This window comes from Misgurnus anguillicaudatus, chromosome 17 (genome assembly GCF_027580225.2).
Source record: "Misgurnus anguillicaudatus chromosome 17, ASM2758022v2, whole genome shotgun sequence".
NCBI classification, from domain to species: Eukaryota; Metazoa; Chordata; class Actinopteri; order Cypriniformes; family Cobitidae; genus Misgurnus; species Misgurnus anguillicaudatus.
The window spans coordinates 33,198,739-33,217,851 of record NC_073353.2 but is presented as its reverse complement, the minus strand read 5'-3'; the positions used below and the strand labels follow the sequence as shown (position 1 = coordinate 33,217,851).

At 39.1% G+C, this 19,113-nt stretch overlaps 1 protein-coding gene across 2 annotated transcripts in view; it reads left to right on the top strand.

The window, feature by feature from the left end:
• Positions 1 to 14,808: 14,808 nt before the first annotated feature.
• Positions 14,809 to 19,113, top strand: part of nab1b (NGFI-A binding protein 1b (EGR1 binding protein 1)) — a 31,196-nt gene continuing 26,891 nt past the window's right edge. The window contains exon 1 of one of the 2 annotated variants that reach the window (XM_055215426.2): positions 14,809 to 15,305. The gene's annotated coding sequence lies outside the window, so the exon portion shown is untranslated. The remainder of the gene's footprint in view (positions 15,306 to 19,113) is intronic. The other variant, XM_055215425.2, reaches the window with a different exon arrangement.

The window sequence follows — 19,113 nt, the reverse complement described above, 5'->3', positions numbered from 1 at the left end:
TGTCACTGTGGCAATACACTTTACACTTCAAGAGATCTTAGCGGTACATACTGGTACCAAAGAGTGCATATTAGTACCTCAACAGTATATTAGTACCACATGTATATCTCATGGTTTTCACATCTTAGGGCCTTTTTACACCTGGTCACTTCATGTGTTTTCTCTAATCAGATAGCTATCTGATTTGTTAAAACTGTTTCATTTACATTTGGCCACATAAATGCGTCTTGGCAAAACGGATTTGAATCTGATCTTTTAATCCCACCCAAAATGCAAATATTACTCCGCCTTAAAAAACTTAAGACGATGTTTATGCAACAGAAGGCAGCACTTACTGTATGTTGTACAGTATGTTGGGCAGGGGACGCGCGCCTCCTTGCTCGGCATGAGCTGAAGCTCGCAGTACAGCGCAGCAGGAGAGTGACGAAGCGGTGATTTAACGTACAGGTCCATGTCGGGAAAATCGTTCACAAAACTCTCTTTCAAAGTTTTATTTCTTTGTTTAATATCATTTGAGTTTGTTATTAGACTCTTTATTGGTTCTAGGAAGTTTTTTTACTCGCTGTCGTCACTCCATAAAGCAATGAGCGTGTCGTCTTTGTTTGTTTACCTCTTTGACGGCAAACTTTCGGGTGACGTGCTTACGTTTGGGAGGAGTTATGCACTGAAAGTTATGCGAACGGATTTAAATCTGTCTCGAAAACGTTTCGGAGGGCATTTACACCTGGTCTTTTAATGATCGGATAGCTATCCGATCAGAGAAAACGCATGAAGTGACCAGGTTTCAAAAGCCCCTTAGTTAACTTTAAGGGCCTTTTTGCACCTGGTCACTTCATGTGTTTTCTCTGATCGGATAGCTATCTGATTTGTTAAAACTGTTCCATTTACATTTGGCCACATAAATGCGTCTTGGCAAAACAGATATGAATCCGATCTTTTACCCACGCCCGAAATGCAAATACACTATTTATTACTCCGCCTTAAAAAACTTAAGATGACGTTTATGCAACAATATGCAGCACTTACTGTATGTTGTACTGTATGTTGGGCAGGGGACGCGCGTCTCTCCTTGCTCGGCATGAGCTGAAGCTCGCAGTAGGAGAGTGACAGCGCGATGATTTAATGCAGGTCCATGATGAGAAAAGCATTCACAAAACTCTCTCTTAAAGTTATATTTCTTTGTTTAATATCATTTGAGTTTGTCATTAGACTCTTTTATTGATTCTATGAAGCTTTTTTACCCGCTGTCATCACTCCATAAAGCAATAGGCGTGTCATCTTTGTTTGTTTGGCGCTCTTCCAGCTTACTTGCGAGTGACGTGTTTACGTTTAGGAGGAGTAAAGCGTGACATATGTGGATTCATCAACCAGATACATTTACACTTCTCTGAAATGCGTCCCAGACCACCTCCTGAAGTGGTTTGAGCGATCGGATTTAAATCCGTCTCGAAATCGTTTCAGAGGGCATTTACACCTGGTCTTTTTACGATCAGATAGCCATCCGATCAGAGAAAACACATGAAGTGACCAGGTGTAAAAAGGCCCTAAATTCAAGGACCTTTCAATGACTTTCCAGGTCCAATACCCTCAATTTCATTAATTACATCGTGCTATTTTCTAAGATACGTTGTTACAGTTCCCTTTTTAGGGAACTTGCGCTGCGTCACTGCGGGGACATTTTGGGGGACGCCTCCAGTGGTAAGTGCATCTGAATGTGTATATCAAATTTAACCAATGGTGAGGCTTAACGACAAAGACAGGGTGACGCGGGAGCCAGGAGGTATATCGCTATCTGAAATATTGCCAAAGACAACGGCTGAATCCCAAACCGCCTACTTCCATACTATATAGTACGCAAAGTAGCGCTTTTTACATACTATATAGTATGGAAGTAGGCGGTTTGGGATTCAGCCAACGTTACAGGGACGCAGGAAGTATGCCAAGGGAGACCCAGCGTGACCCAGGTTACATACGTAACCTGAGACGTTTTCATGTGTATGCAAAAAATAGATTCAAGCACTTTCAATGACCTGTATCTATGTATGTATATTTTCAAAAACTTCCAAGGGCCTTGAATTTTTTTCCCGAGATTCACAAACTTTCAAGGATTATAAGGACCGGTGGGAACCCTGATATATTATCTGTACCTAAATGGTGCATATTAGGACCTTTTCTAAAGGGTAGCTTAGGACCATTTTTTTTACTTTTTTGTACATTTGGCCAGTATCGGCCTCAAACTTGAGCAGATTTTACATGGACAATAAAAAGTCTGTCTGAGCAATGCTAATATGCTAACATGACTGAATCTGAATCATTAATGTTCTGCATAAAGCGAGCCGATTAAAATCTATCTATAGAAAATCATCTTCACCAAAGTGAGCAATGACCTCTGACTTCGCACTGGAGCCATGGGAAAGTTTGCTGGGAAAGCAGGGACAGACATAGCCAGACGCTTCCGAGTCCCAATCTCTATCTTTGGATGCCAGATACCCCCCACCCACGCCGAAACACACCCAAACGCTAGAAATCTGCCCACGCTCGCATACACACATGCTTTCTCACAAATACAAACACACGAAAACACAGATGTGTGCAGCTCACCCTCCTACACACACTCCTAAACATTCAAATACACTAACACATAAATACCTGCCCACACTGACACACGTTTAAGTATATGCGAAGTCACAACCGCCCGGTTGAAACACTTTTATGCGCTCTGATACTTTCCAATGTGCGTCTAAACCGAACTGACTCCCCTGTCACACATGCGTGCAATAATTTCACACACTTTCTGCCTCCCCCAAACACGTACTTCAGATACATTGTGAGATGCTGTTTGTCTATCTTTGTGTCCACGTCTGTGGCTTTCCTCTCTCTTCTTCTCGCTCTTCCTCTTCTTCTCACTTGCACCCTATCGAGTGCAGAATTGTGTGTTTGTGAGTGTGTATGAGTGTGGGTGTAGTGGTGAAGAGGGGGAGGTATTAGATGTTGAATAACAGTAGTGTGTCTATGGCAGCTGTGTGTGTGAGAGAGAGAGAGAGAGCAGTGCAGTGTGGGCGTCCTCAGGGCGACGGCCATGCAGAGACTGTCGGGCACAAACCGGGGCCTTGTGGCTTCTATCAACTGTGCTAATTGAGTTGAAGTATACGCTCTCCACAGCCTGAAATACATTGGCAGTAAAGTATACCCGCAGTGCACAGTTCACACAAAGTTTCATGTTACAGTGCAACGAAAGTTTTCTAGAATACATTTTGATGTAAATTTGGCCTTACAGGTACAACAAATTGGATTTCAACTTCTTAGCAGAATAATTGGATGCATATTTCCCTCGCACCAAAAGATTTTTCATATGACAGAATGTGATCAAAATTCTGTCATAGGCACAAATAAATCACGTCTGAATCAGAATAAAGCAATAAGCCATGAGAGGCCGTGAGGGGTGATGCAAAAACGGAGCAATATGTGCAAAACGTGGTGGCAACAGAAATGCGAAGAGACCAATGTTCAATAAATACTTACATTTATTAATCAATCTAATCAGTTTTAACAATATAGTTCATTATTAGCCTGTAGGTGGTTTTCTGATTAATACACTTTAAAGTCCATGTAAAGTGAATTCAGAGAATTGTTTCTAAACATTATAAATGTTAGAAATGTATTGCTACAAAAACCTATGTGAACCATGTAGTACTGAATAGAGTTTTTCTCCATTCTCCATGTCTAAAATCATGTCTGGATGACGCACTGGAGCCATCGAGCATGGCCCGCCCCTAACACAATCGCAAGCATCTATTCAAATTGTAACTTGTAAGGGTATTTGAAAGTTGAGAGAGAGGGTGTCATGACAACGGCAGCTTTTCTTGGGAGTGGGCGTGGTTTCAGCACTGACAAAGGACCGACAAAAATTATGTCAAAATAATAATTGTATTGACAAGTATAAAACGTCTTAAGTGAATGGTTGAGAAATAAAACGCATATGTAATTAGATGATTGACGTTGGGTCTTGGGGTCTGTCAGACGTTGGGTCTTGACATGAGTCTGACATTGGGTTTTGACATATGTCTGACGTTGGGTTTTGACGTCAATCCGACATTGGAACTGATTTGACGTCCATTGTGTGGATTTGATGTCCTTCGACGTGGGTTTTGACATCAGTCCGACGTTGGGTCTTGACATGAGTTCGACGTTGGGTTTTGGCATCTGTCCAACATTGCTGTGTTTTTTTTACTAAACGTATTCTTAATATACTTCAGTACTGAACATATACGTTGGGTTTCGACGTCAGTCTTAATGTTGGGTCTTGTAAAGAAACATCACTAGTTTAATTTTCAACATATATGTTGGGTTTTGACGTCAGTCAGACGTTGGGTTTTGACATCAGTCCGACATTGGGGTTTGACGTTCTTCGAAGTTGGGTTTTGACGTCAGTCCGGCGTGGGTTATGATGTCAGTCCAACATTTGGTTTTGATGTCAGTCCACCGTTGGGTTATGACGTCAGTCCAATGTTGAGTTATGACGTCAGTCCAACATTTGTTTTTTATGACGTCAGTCCGCCATTGGGTAACAACCTCAATCCAACGTTGCTTTGTGGTATCAGTCCGATGTTAGGTTTTGACGTCAGTCCGACGTTGAGCTATGACGTCAGACCGACGTTGGGTTTTGACTTCAGTCCGACATTGGATTTTAACGTCAGTCCAACGTTAGGTTTTGACGTCAGACTGAGGTTTGGTTTTGACGTCAGTTCATCGATGGGTTATGACGTCAGTCCGACGTTGGGTTATGACGTCAGTTCATCGATGGGTTATGATGTCAGTCCAACATTTGGTTTTGACATCAGTCCTCCGTTGGGTTATGACATCAGTCCAACGTTGCGTTATGACGTCAGTCCAACATTTGATTTTTGATGTTAGTCTGCCGTTGGGTCTTGACGTCTGTCCGATGTTGGGTCTTGACATGAGTCTGACATTTGGTTTTGACTTCAGTTCACTGTTGGGTTATGACCTCAGACAACGTTGGGTTTTGACTTCAATCCGACATTGGGTTATGACGTCAGTCTGACGTTTGGTTTTGACGTCAGTCTGACGTTTAGTTTTGACGTCAGTTCACTGTTGGGTTATGACATCAGTCTGACGTTGGGTTATGACGTCAGTCCAACATTTGGTTTTGACGTCAGTCCGCCGTTGGGTTATGACGTCAGTCCAATGTTGCGTTATGACGTCAGTCCAACATTTGGTTTTGACGTCAGTCTGCCGTTGGGTTATAACATCAGTCCAACGTTGCGTTATGATGTCATTCCGACGTTAGGTTTTGACATCAGTCCGCCGTTGGGTTTTGACGTCAGTCCGTCGTTGGGTTTTGATGTTAGTCTGGTGTTGGGTTTTGACGTTAGTCTGGCGTTGGGTCTTGACGTCTGTCCGATGTTGGATCTTGACATGAGTCTGATGTTTGGTTTTGACTTCAGTTCATCGTTGGGTTATGACATCAGATGACGTTGGGTTTTGACTTCAATCCGACATTGGGCTATGACGTCAGTCTGACGTTTGGTTTTGACGTCAGTCTGACGTTTGGTTTTGACGTCAGTTCACTGTTGGGTTATGACGTCAGTCTGACGTTGTGTTATGACGTCAGTCCAACATTAGGTTTTGACGTTAGTCCGCCGTTGGGTTATGACGTCAGTCCAATGTTGCGTTATGACGTCAGTCCAACATTTGGTTTTGACGTCAGTCCGCCGTTGGGTTAATAATCTGTATCTGTCGATAAATGCAATTTTCACACTATTGGAAATTGGCAGATAGTTTAAAAACAGCCGATAGTCATGGCTTGTAAAACAGGAAAATGCATTGACTTTGAGCTCTGTATAGAAAATGTAAAGAAACATTACTAGTTTAATGTTCAATTTTAATGGTCATTATATGAATTAATGACATTCAGAAAAATTGAATCTTCAGAATTTAGTTAATGCATGTAAATATAGCCACATATTGTGTCAAACTGACGTCATATGACATTTACAGATGTTTGACAAAAAATGGGTAACAATTCAGCACCCATGAAACAAAAATAACAGCAATCAAGATCAAAACGCCCATTAAAATGAATTAAAAAGCTAACAGTTTTGTTCACTACAGGCATGTTGGTCTTCCTTGGTAGTCACAGCAAGAGATTTATCTGCATTTTACAATGGCTTCAAACCCAACACCTCCAATCCCGAGTTTCACACGTTTTCACTTTCATCAAGAATCTAATTTTGAGCTCCACACAGAGAGAGAGAGAGGTGAGGGTAAGCACAATACCAAACACAGGAGAGAGAGAAAGAGGGAAAGAGAGGTCAGAGTAAGGGCAGTTCAAAGCCCAGGGGAAATGAACCACGGGCCGTGGGCGATCAGAGAGAGTGGGCTACCTGTTCTATAGCGGCCGATGTCATTACGGTCTGGGCACACAGATCTAACAGCTGCTGCATTTCTTCTTCAGTCAGTGATCGGATAAAACATCCCTTTGTCCTGTGAGACTAAACCACATGAGAGAAATGGTTGTGAAGGAGATTCAGCCAATTAAACTGCCTGTTACATAAAGTGGATGCTATGTACACAGAAATACATACTTTCATCTCTGCTATCTACATATGCATTGAAACTACATCAAACTTTGTTAGATGTACACTGCATGCCTCATTTATGATTTCTTTATTGCATCTGAAAAAGAAGCTGCCTAAGTAGATAACATTTTAAAGGGACACTCCACTTTTTTTGAAAATATGCCCATTTTCCAGCTCCCCTAGAGTTAAACATTTGATTTTTACCATTTTGGAATTCATTTAGCTGATCTCCGGGTCTAGCGCTAGCACTTTTAGCATAGCTTAGCATGATCCATTGAATCTGATTAGACCATTAGCATCTCGCTAAAAAACAAACCAAAGAGTTTCGACATTTCTCCCATTCAAAACCTGACTCTTCTGTAGTTCGTGCACTAAGACCGACAGAAAATTAAAAGTTGCAATTTTCTAACCAGGTATGGTTAGGAACTATATACTCTCATTCTGGCGTAATAATCAAGGACTTTGCTGCTGTAACATGGCTGCAGCAGGCATAGTGATATTACGCAGCAGCCGAAAACAGTCCCCCCGCTAACTTTCAATAGCAGGGGACTATTTTCAGGTGCTGCGTAATATCATTGCATGCTGTCAGCTAGTATTTTTGCAATTTCATCTTGACTTTTTTATGAAATAGGCCTATCAAGTGTCATGTTTTTGTGGACAGCTGCTCTCTGAAAATTAAGTGTAATCAGATCACATGTACTGATTCTCTATAAGGTCAAGCAATTGTAACATCCTTTGTGGAGAGAGTAAATGATATTAATTGAGACTAAAGCTAAAGGGAAACACTTGACTTCCCATTCACCTGCTTCTGCATATGATTAACTTCTTTGAGCTCTTTCTGACGTGAACTGTTTCGACAAGTATCATTCACTTTCATTTCAAACAGACCTCAATGTTGACACCCAGAACTTCAATTAGTACTGCATGTGTGCACATTAATTTATAACTAGCTGTATTAAAAGCCATAAATTATATGATCAATCACATTTTTCTTTAAATAATAACATTACATATACTGTTAAATTGAATATGACCTAATGTGACACTTTCTTATATAATTTAAAATAACACTTTATTTCACAGTGACTTAGACAGTAAAAACAGTACATTTTGCATAATTACTATAGGGTGGTCCTTATAATGGGTCAATTTTTTTCACCCCCTAATTGTGTTAGGATATCAATAAAAACACACTGTGCAAAATTTTGAATTGTTCCTACAATATCTAGAGGTTGCTCAAAGCCTTTGAAAATTTCTGAAATCACATATTTTTGCAAAAACTGTACTATTTAAAACGCACAACACAAATAAAACTTGCTTTTTGGAGGGTAATTTGTTCCAGTTATTTCAGTCTCTTCTGATGCGAGTAACCATATAGCGGGCTTGCTTTGTGTTGCTTCAGCCATTGTCTCAGTGTATATTGTCTATTGTGCTTCATTCACATTGAAGCTTTCTTGCTTTGAAAGACATAACACAAACTAAAACAGGCGTTTTAATTGCATGGAGCATGGTCAAATAAGTCCATTGCTGCCATAAGTATATATTATTAAACAATTATTAAATACATGCTAGCACAAAGTATCACATAATATGCGAATGTGTTAAACTTCAAAGTTCTTGAGCAACCTCTAAATATTATTTAATTTTGGGGAAAAATCACTTTTTTAAATTTATTTATTTATTCAAACATATTGGTGAGGTGAGAGCATAAACTTTTAGAAGTTGAAAAATAATAATTACATTCAACTAAACCCAAACCCTAATACCAGCCCTATAGTAAGTATGTTGTTAGTCATTACATTTATGAATTTCATAGACACTTTTATCTAAAATTAACTTACAGTGCATTACAAGGCATACATTTTTATCAACATGTGTGTGTTTCCTGGGTGCAAACCCATGACCTTTTGCAATACTAATGCAATGCTTTACCATTAAAGGTGCAGTGTGTAAATTTTAGCAGCATCTCGTGGTGAGGTTGCGAATTGCAACCAACGGCTCAGTCCACTCCACACCCCTCGCTTTTGAAACGCATAGAGAAGCTGAGGTAGCCACCACCGGAAAAACATGTCATCGTCGGAGGCAACTTAGTAAAAAAAAGAACGGTCCATTAAGGGCTTCTGTAGAAACATGGCGGCACAAAATGGCAACTTCCACGTAAGGGGACCCTTAGTGTATGTATAAAAACGTCTCTTTCAAAGGTAATAAAACATAACGGTTCATTATGAAAGGTCTTTATACACCCCTGATAATATAGTTTTGTATATAATTTGCATTTCTGTCAAGAGATCCTTCTAAAAAATTACACACTGCACCTTTAAGCTACACACACTGTAGAAAAGCCTGGGTTATTTTCAACCCAGCATTGGTTAAAAAGGGATTAACCCCATCCCTTTGTGTTGTAATTTAACCTATGTGGATTGTTTCAACCCAAAATGCTGTGTTGCTTTAACCCTTGTTGGGTCAAAATACATGTTTTCTGTGTTAATTTAACTCAACAGCTGGGCTCGGCCCATTTTAACCCAATATGTGTTTGTTGCGTCATGTAAACCATGTGCATCACGTGTTTTGCCAAAATAAGTGCATGCTGTACACGCGTCAAAATTTATGATAAAAGAGACGCTCACGTTCACAAAATACACACAAGATACTGTAAACGATGATTACACATGAGATTATGTGAGTATCTGGCAAACGCGAGCGTCTTTTTTATCATAAACCCTTTGGACGCGTCTGCAGCAGGCACTTATTTTGACAAGACACATGATGCACACAGGATCTCTCGATGCGCAGAACACATTTTGATAAAAGGAACCACACACATGATGGGCTACATACATGTGACGAACTTCGCATCGAGCGCCCTCGAAAAACGAAGTCACTGGCCGCCACTGGTAACAAGGACACCTTCAAATAAAGTGTTACTGATTTTTCATTGTATATGGCAGGATAACAACGTAGCAAGATTTGTTACAGCGAAAATGCATTTAACACCTGTAAGTCCAGCTCAGATCAGTTTTAATCCCCTTTGTGCTATTTCAAGCTTTTTATATACAACAACTTGTCACTGGCACAGTTGGCTTTAGAGTCAATGTGGCTGCCATCTGTCAATCGACTGTCAAAACAGAAATATGTAATATTTTTCCTGCCAGCATTTTTTCATCATTTATTCTGGCATAGTACTGTTACATTTATCATCTTCCAAAAATCGTTTCAGTTTGTCTTTGTGCATCAGGGGAATAAAGAAAAAGAAAATAATCAAGCATGCATGGCATCTTCGCTGGGCTGCTAGCTGTTGCTGGCCTACTTCCTAAAAATAGAATGTAATACCAAGGCAGATTCAAAGATTTTTTTACTGTACTCCTCTCTCTCTCTCCCTGTCGCTCTCTCTCACCCATTTTGGCATCCCCTGCTTCGCCATACCCAACCTCCACTTTCTCTCTTTGTCTCTGTGTATCTCAGTATCCCTCCTCACACCCTCACTTATTAGTAGGCACACTGAAAGTGTTGTTTAGCTATTTATATCATTAACTGTGACATGTAAGTATATTAAACAAATTCTGTTGAGAATTGATATATGTGTAAATGTTTTCTTTGCATTTGGATGATACATACAACCATATTTAAAATATGCATTATGTATAAACAGCTTAGTCAGCCCTGATAAAATATAAACTCCTATATGAATCAGATTTTTTTTACCTTGCCTACTATAATTATTATTTTAGCTCTAGTAAGGATGGAGGAAGCCTATGTCATGTAACTTCTCAAGTAATTTTTAGTGATTTACTGTTTTCTAGGGGTGCACCAATAAATGCCGATATACATTAATAATATGTGCCGATAACTATTCTGAATGGCACAGTCGATATTATTCACAGCTATTTCATGTACTACGGCTTTTGATCAGTAAGCCCTTATCGATCTGAATTCACAGTTATTTAGACTCGTTTATAACATGCACTTGAAAAAGCAACACTCGTCAAACATAATCATTATACATATTCTTTATTATCATGAAAATACCTTAAAATGTTTAAGAATATATCCTTAACCATTTCCTGGAGCTGCGTGTCGACTTGTAGCTGAATGTGTCTGGTTCTTCAGTTGCAGCGCATATTGAGTTTCTGCACGAGAGCGCCCTCTGGCTTTTGGATGTAGCGGGAGTTTTTTACCGTAATTCATTGAGAAGCATAGCAAGCATCATCGGCCGATATATCGGTGCACCCCTACTGTTTTCTACATAAAATCATCAAAATATCCAACACATTCTCACTTCCCAAGGCGCCAAAATCCGAAGCATGCCCAAACGCCCCCAGCGTCAGCACGAAGACGCGAAGTGTGCCCCTATGCGTCACTATATCAACGAAATGGGAACTCCGTTGCTTTCATGCTAATCCCTCAGCGTCGGATATAGACGAAAGGGAATCCCTGAAGGTGATGCCGTCACGTTATGCAACGATCAGCAGGATCATGCCGCTTCTGGACGGTAACTACCCAATTTTTAAACCATTGTCGCTTGGGGTAGGGGTTAGACTTGAGGTTTGGATGTCAGTTTGTTTATACTTTTTGTCTTCTGATATTTAAGCCACTGTTGCTTGGGGTTAGAGTTCGGGTTTGGGTTAGGATGTAATTTTATGTAACAGAAAGTCGTTACCCAAGCGACAATGGTAAAAAATTTGGAACAAAAATTGATTCATTACCGTCCAGAAGGCGCATGATCCTGCCGATCGTCGCATAATGTGACGGCATCACCTTCCGGGATTCCCTTTCGTCTATATCCGACGCTGAGGGATTAGCATGAAAGCAACAGAGTTCCCATTTCGTCGATATAGTGACGCATAGGGGCACCCTTCGCGTCTTTATACTGACGCTGAAGGCGTTTGGACATGCTTCAGATTTTGACGCCTTGGGGAGTGAGATATCACAGGGTGGGTCTGATTAGACGAATGGCCCGTGATGTCAGCAACAGAAGATATCATCATCACTATTGTTTTCTTTACATTTAAAAGTTGACAAGCTTGTTTTTTTCTCATATCCTAACTATGCATGGTTATATTACATTTTACTATGTGCATTTTCCATTCTTTCTATATCAAAACACACCTTTGAGCCATTTTTGGCTTGTGACCCACTGAAAGCCGGGGCACGCACGTTTTTACTTGCATGAAAAGGATCTCAGCCATAGTCTTTGGTCATGGGTGTCTGATGCAGTCTAATCCAGCGGCAGTATATGTATGTGTGTGTGGAAAGGATTAGAGCCAGCTGAATCACTGTGTGTGGGAGTGTAAATATCCTGAAAGAGGAGTGTGTAGTGGCTGCATACAGGACCACTGCCCCTCCCATCTTTCTTTTCAGTCCTCTTCCTGTGGCAGACCCCAAAATGTGTCTGTGAGAACATCCCTGAATGAAACACTGCATATGAGCACCGAGGAGCAGCTAGCTGGATGTGCAGAGGGGAGAGGTTTGTTTTGGTTGAGTCATTGTAACAATAAAAGCCCTTCAGTATCAATCCCCATATCGAGAAGTTTTCTTGTTCCCGATGGGTTTTTAGTAAAAAGGCTACATAAGGACCACACTCAAAGACAGCGTGCACATCTGTGCAAGTTCAAAAAGGACTTGTGTTTGCAAGACAAGCACCATATTCATACAGTGTAAGATGTTCAGGTTAAGGTCTGTTTCAAAGTACGTCCAGAATTAATTTAGCTTTAGCTGCTCTGTGTTCAGATTTTATTTCAATTTTGTTTTATAAATAATAATCTCAGCCTTTGGCGTGCTACCCAGACTTCAGTGTGCAATGCATCATTTAAAATGTAACCAGCTTCGTTGTAATAAAGTATGTAAGGACTGAAGTGCAGTTTGTACCCTTATTTGCATTACACTGCAAAAAATTATGTGTTAATCCGTTACACATTGTGTGTGTCATGCCATCTAAGGCATTATTTCATGTTAAAATAAATGAAAGGGACAACACAAGTTGTGTTAAAAACAGTGATGGGAGTAACGCGTTACAATTAATTCTGTTACTGTAATTCCACTACTTTTAGCTGTAATAAACAATGCCCGAGGCATAAGCGAACTAAGCAGCTGCTTGGAGCCTTGTGGCCACCAGTGGGCCCCCAATCGTTTTTCTTTTTTCTTTTTACAATTAAATAACTTAAATTAACATACATTTGAGTAATAGAGCACGGAAAAACAACGTTTTTATGCTGCACCATTTGTAATTCGTCCACCATCTGTATGTGCGTGTGCCAGCGTGCATTTAAGTGCACTCAGTAGTGCACACATGGAGAGATGCGTTTCAGAAAGCAAGCAAACATAAAATCTTTCTGTTCTTGACAGGGCACATACAAACAAAAGGATCTCCACAGTATTCTTTTTCCAATAAAAAACATTTGTTTATGTCTTAGGTTTATGTATAGATTAGGCAGAAACCAGGTCCGTGCTTCTCTTAAAGAGACAGTAACCTGTGTCATTAATGTTATACAAACAATCCAATACAAAGAGAAAATCACTTCTGTAGCTCTAAAAATATAATAATTATATTTAATTCATACAATAAAGACAGTGTTATGATTCATTTGATTTGATTTCTTTACCTAATGCTAATTTTAGCCCTTACTTAATGTGCAACTTTGTTCTTTTTATACATTTTTGTAATTTCTTTATTTTTTAATAAAAAAAATGGTGAGGGGGCCCCCAAACACATTCTGCTTAGGGCCCCTAAAAGGCTCAGGTCAGCACTGTAAACATGTAACGAAGTTTTTTTTTTTAATCAAGTAACGCAGTTACAATAAGTGAAATTTAAATGAGTTGTTACTCACGTTGCTCTGTTTTGTGATAAATGAACACTTGCAGACAAGACATTTCTGATCTAACGTCGCAGGACCATGGGGGGTGGCACAACGAATAATAACACAGAAGGTGTGTTAGTATAGGGCCGACACATTTAATGTGAGGTTAGATCAGAAATGTCTTGTCTGCAAGTGTTCATTTATCACAAAATAGAGTAACGTGAGTAACAACTCATTTAAATTTCACTAATTGTAATTGCGTTACTCGATTTAAAAAAAAATTCTTCGTTACATGTTTATTACCGCTAAAAGTAGTGGAATTACAGTAACAGAATTAATTGTAGCGCGTTACTCCTATCACTGTTTTTAACACAACTTGTATTGTCCCTTTTATTTATTTTAACATGCAATAACGCAATAAATGTCATGACACAAAAAATGTGTAAAAAATGAACACATCATTTTTTGCAGTGTACGAATTTCTTCTAGTGTCATAAGTGTTTTTTGTCATGACAAGAGCTTTGGGCAATGCATCTAAGCATTTAATATAGTACCAAAGTCTGAAAATGAAATGCACCTAAAACTTATATTTCATTGTTTTTGTTCTTACAATCACTGGTGTTCCCCATTGCATGCAATTATAATTTTTCTTTAAGTTTTTCAGTATTGTCTTTTTTAATTATTTGAGACCTTCATGCGCTATCCCCTTCAATAGTCCCAACTGTACTTTACATTTATGCATTTGGCAAATGCTTTTATCCAAAGCGACTTATAGTGCATTCAAGATATAGATTTTACCAGTATGTATTCCTTAGGAATCGAACCCACACCTTTTGCTCTGCTAACACCATTTGAGCTACAGGAACACCAAGGGCGGAAAACCAAGGACATAGGTTTGGCGTGAACACTGGTGGGTTGAAGCATCAACTAAACATGTTTTATTAATTGTAATATAAATATTAAGCTTATAATTTATAGTTTTACTTCAGTATTTTCTTTCATTTTAATTTATAGACCCACATGTACTATTATATCTAACCAAATCAGGGTTTCAGTTTTATAGGTTATTTTTGAGTTAGTTATACCAAGATTGCATATCGAAATTCACCACTGGTCCCTATCAAATGCAAAGTTTTTGTTGTTCAGTATTTTCTTATACTTTAAAGACCCACATGCACTAATTAACTAAATCCTCAGAAGATTTCATGTTTAAAGTAATACATTATTTATAAGTACCCACATTGCTTGTCTTACAATATGGACATCAGTTGTGCAATACTAAAAACGGAACAGGTAGGACTAATAAGATCTGGGCCAGCTGTAATGCAAAAGGACTCTGCGTGACAGCCTGTGGGCAGCAGGTGAATTTACGCTTGAGGATGGGAGGGGGCAAGAATAGCACAGGTGTGGGCGTACAGGCGGCCACTGAACCGTACGCGTCCGTCATGCGCACGATGGGGTATTTTTGAGTAGGGTTAACAAACACGATAAACGTCCATGCATGTAGCCTATATGTCTGCGGCGGTGCACGCGCGGCTGATATGAGGTTTGGTATTCCATGCAGCAGCCTCCCACGCGCCGCTACCGCCCACGCCAGGATCTGCGTCACGCAGCCGCGTGGGAGTGAGAGAGCAATGTAGCAAGCGCGGAATATCCCAATTCTGGCAGTAGGGGAGAGAGCGGAAAGCGACTAGTTTGAGAGTCCCTCTGTTTGTCGGTTGTTTAAACGAAAGAGTGCGCGAGAGTCGAACAGTTGAAGTACGCGACCAGCGGGTGACACGCATTCTCTCACGCGCCAACGGGACGTCAGGTGAAACGTCGTCCAGTTGAACGGAGCATCGTCACTTGTAACTTTTTTCGACTGTGGAACAAGGAAAGAGTGTTTGGGAGAGAAAATAAAGGCAACAAAAAGGTACGTTTCGCAGTTTTTCCTTCAGTCTGGTGTAAATGCACTCAAGGACCGGGTTTGAGATCGTATGTTTCGTGCAACTTTGCTGCTCGTGCGCTTGTGTTTTGCCGTCCATGTGCGCGCCGTGCACACCGGACAGCGCGAGATACCGTTTGTGTATCGCCTTGTGGGCGGTTGTGTGCCGACAGCATCCTTACTTCCCAGTGTAGTTTTCCTAATACTTCCCAGTTGGCTTGGTTGTGCAATACCCTTTGAACGTGTGATGATGGAAGGTTAAAAGAAGAGAATACGTTTTTGTCAACAAATTGACAAATCTGTTATCATTTTTATTTAACATAATAGTTTTTAAACAATTTCTAATACATACTACAAAGTTTGTAAACAATTCAAAAGCGTGCATATGTACCGTATGTGTTTATGTACAGTGTGTGTATGTATATATGAAGGGTAGGTTAGGGTTACACTATAAAGAAATTTGTTGTAGTTATGCAGCTGTTTGCCAGTAATTTACTGTAGATTTAAATGTATGTTATTTACTGACAACAGTTTGTTCAATAAAAATAAACAATAAACATTAAGAAGTCTTTGTCTATACAGAATAAAACTATAATTTCTGGGAACCACAAATCCCCATCAACCTTTTTTTTTGTTTTTTTTCCATCCGATTTTAGTTCTCAGAATGCTTTGCATGATGTTGTTATTTTAGTTTTATTCTGTAAAGACAAAGACTTAATGTTTAATGTTCATTTAACTTTGAACAAACTGTTGCCAGTAAATAACATAAATTTAAATCTACAGTAAATTACTGGCAACTGGCTGCACTATTTCTATAGAATTTTTTTACGGTTTTAACTGTTGATTTTTTATTTTATTATTTGACCCAATAATTATTCGAAACAACATATTTACATATATAATATCCGGTTCTTCTTAATAATTATTCCCATAAACGCCATTACGCTTCAAGTTGATGCCTTCTGTTTTGTTTTTACTATCAGTGTTTTAAATGAGGTAATTGGAAATTTACTGTATTGTATTTTCTGTGTCTCGTGCAGATGACTCATTGTTTACCACCTAACACCATCAGACCCTCCAATAGACCTTCTCAGATATTACTAATATAAATGCAGGGGGGTAAACTTTTGTCATGCCGGTTTTCCTCCCCCTGTTGTTTCAAACAGACCCTGTAATGAATCATATTTAAGGTACTGTCAGCATTTAGGCTCTGTTGACATTGCATCCCTTGAGGCGCTTTCAGGCTTCACAGTGAAGAGTATCAAGGCTTAGGCTGTAATTGAGTCAGTGGTCCTTATAATGAAACTAAGAGATTTAAAAGCAATGTTGATTACTTTTGTGAGAAGACACAAATTGTAAAGTGTGCTATATAACAAATAAGGGAATGAGTTGTTTTCCAGGTTTGTTGCGATACACCTTGTGACGTGTTATGTATCATCTACCTTTTAGTTGCATCATGTCTTTCATTTAAAGGTTTGAACTAGCCCTTCGAAACTTGTGATAAAACACTTTAGCACAGCAAAAATAATACAATTTTCTCAAGTCTTTAAAAAGCAAAGAGATCATACTTCTCTACTTTTTAGTTTTTTTGACCCGACTGATCGATCTGCTATACAAGACAAACTCCTTTTTGATAGTTTTGTGCTGCTATTTAGGACTGATATCAGTGTGAATCCATTATTCATTGAGATTGATAAGAGGCCGCTGTTGGGTAACATGAACGCATGCTGTGAGTGCTTCAGCGTTACGAGTAGGGTGTGCTGGGGAGAACGAGAGTTTGGGATAAATTACCGCCTAAGTGCTATTCATGCTCACATTGAATTGGTTTCAACAAGGCACCCTTCACTTGGGTCTAGGCCTCCATCATCCATTAGAGTGGCAGGAACACTCTGCCGTTCGGCGGGGAGTCCTCATTAGACTTCATACATTCACTCTTCAGTACTTGCGCTTAGCCTCGCTGGGTTCCTGTTCTTACTCACTTCTGGTGCACTAATAGTTTTTATGACTCGTCGTCAGCATCTGTCATCTCGCAACGCCACTCAAGAATATGGTATTGGCGATACAGAACGTGAATGTATGTATTGTACAATTAAAATTGTAGAGCTGTGGGAAAATATTGATACAGATAATGATCAGATAGTTTTTCTGTGTATTGGTATTCAAACCTTTACTGTTGATACATTTTAGAGCATACTAAATATTTTAGTATTATGAATGTTTACTTAATGCACTTTACACTCTTAGAAAGGATGTGTTAATTTTTTACACATCTTTGTGCGTTAAGCTTTTAACACATTATGTGTCATTTTGTGTTAAAATATAACACAAGTTGTGTGTTTCAGTAATAACACAGATATGGGTGGATTCACAGAATAAACACAAATGTGTTGTTTTTAACGCATTCGTTTTAAGAGTGTAGTTTATATGATTTTATGGCATTTTTAAGTAAAAGTGTTCGGTGACACAATATGCAGTTCATACTGTGCTGTTAAGTGACACTACTGTGCCATGCAAATAGCTTTGCTTATAAACTTAAATGGATGGTTTTATTTGTTATCAATATAAAGCAATACACATACTGGAATAGGCAGGTGGCATACAGCAACTTGTATTTTAGCTTAAATGTAAATGTTTTGGGGAAATATTGCAATATATTGCTCTGGGACGGTTTTTCGGACAGGGATTAGACTAGTCCTACACTATAAAAAATTATGTGTTCTTCGTTACATGTTTATTACTAAAATTAGTGGAATTACAGTAACAGAATTAATTGTAATGTGTTACTCCCATCAGTTTTTAACACAACTTGTGTTGTCCCTTTCATTTATTTTAACATGAAATAACGCCTTAAATGGCATGACACACACAATGTGTAAACAATTAACTAGGGATGCACGATATATCGGTCGACATATCGTTATCAGCCGATAACTGCTTATTTTAATATTATCGGTTATCGGTCTGATAGCAAAATTAGGCCGATAAATGAAAGCCGATAAATGATGGATTATTTTGGTTTGTTGAACCACTTCACTTGCTCATTGCTGGCCATGTGGAGTTTTGATCGGTGCTTTCTGTGACATAGCACGAAGATGACACGTGTTGCGGGCTTAAGAAGAGTAGCTAGTCTAGTGCAAAGACAAGATGTCCGCGGTCTGGGAGTTTTTCATTGTGAAAATAATATGAATATTTATCTGCCTATATATATATTGCTTATCAGCCCCCAAATATAAAGAGTTATCGGTTATCGGTAAAATTTCCATATCGATGCATCCCTACAATTAACACATCATTTTTTGCAGTGTAGACTAAAACAAATGTAAAAGCTGTCCAAACTGAAAACAACTTGCACTGACATATCTTAAAATACATCAGTGCCCTTTGTTTTGCCTCAAAATGCACATAAATAATGTTTTTAATAAAGCGTGTCTGTTAAAACTAGTTATATTTCCGAAATAAACTAAGACCTTATTTTGGCTTAAACTAATCCCTGTCCGGGAAACGCCCCTTAATGTATCAAACTAAAACACATGTTCAAACCTTTGTCAAAGCAGGTTTTTTGTAATTCAAAATAAGAGGACACATACTGTACTTAGAGAAAATATTTGATGTTTTTGAGGGGTTCAATGATGTCACATGATGCTTTGTTGACCCAAAATCACGAAATGGTGGAGTCTTTGGCACTACAGTAGGGGATAGCGGGGGCGAAAGTACCAAATTACCAACGTAATTTAAAGATAATGTTTTAGACTGAGATATATTTTTGCTGTGGTCAATAACTCACAAGTGTGGTTTT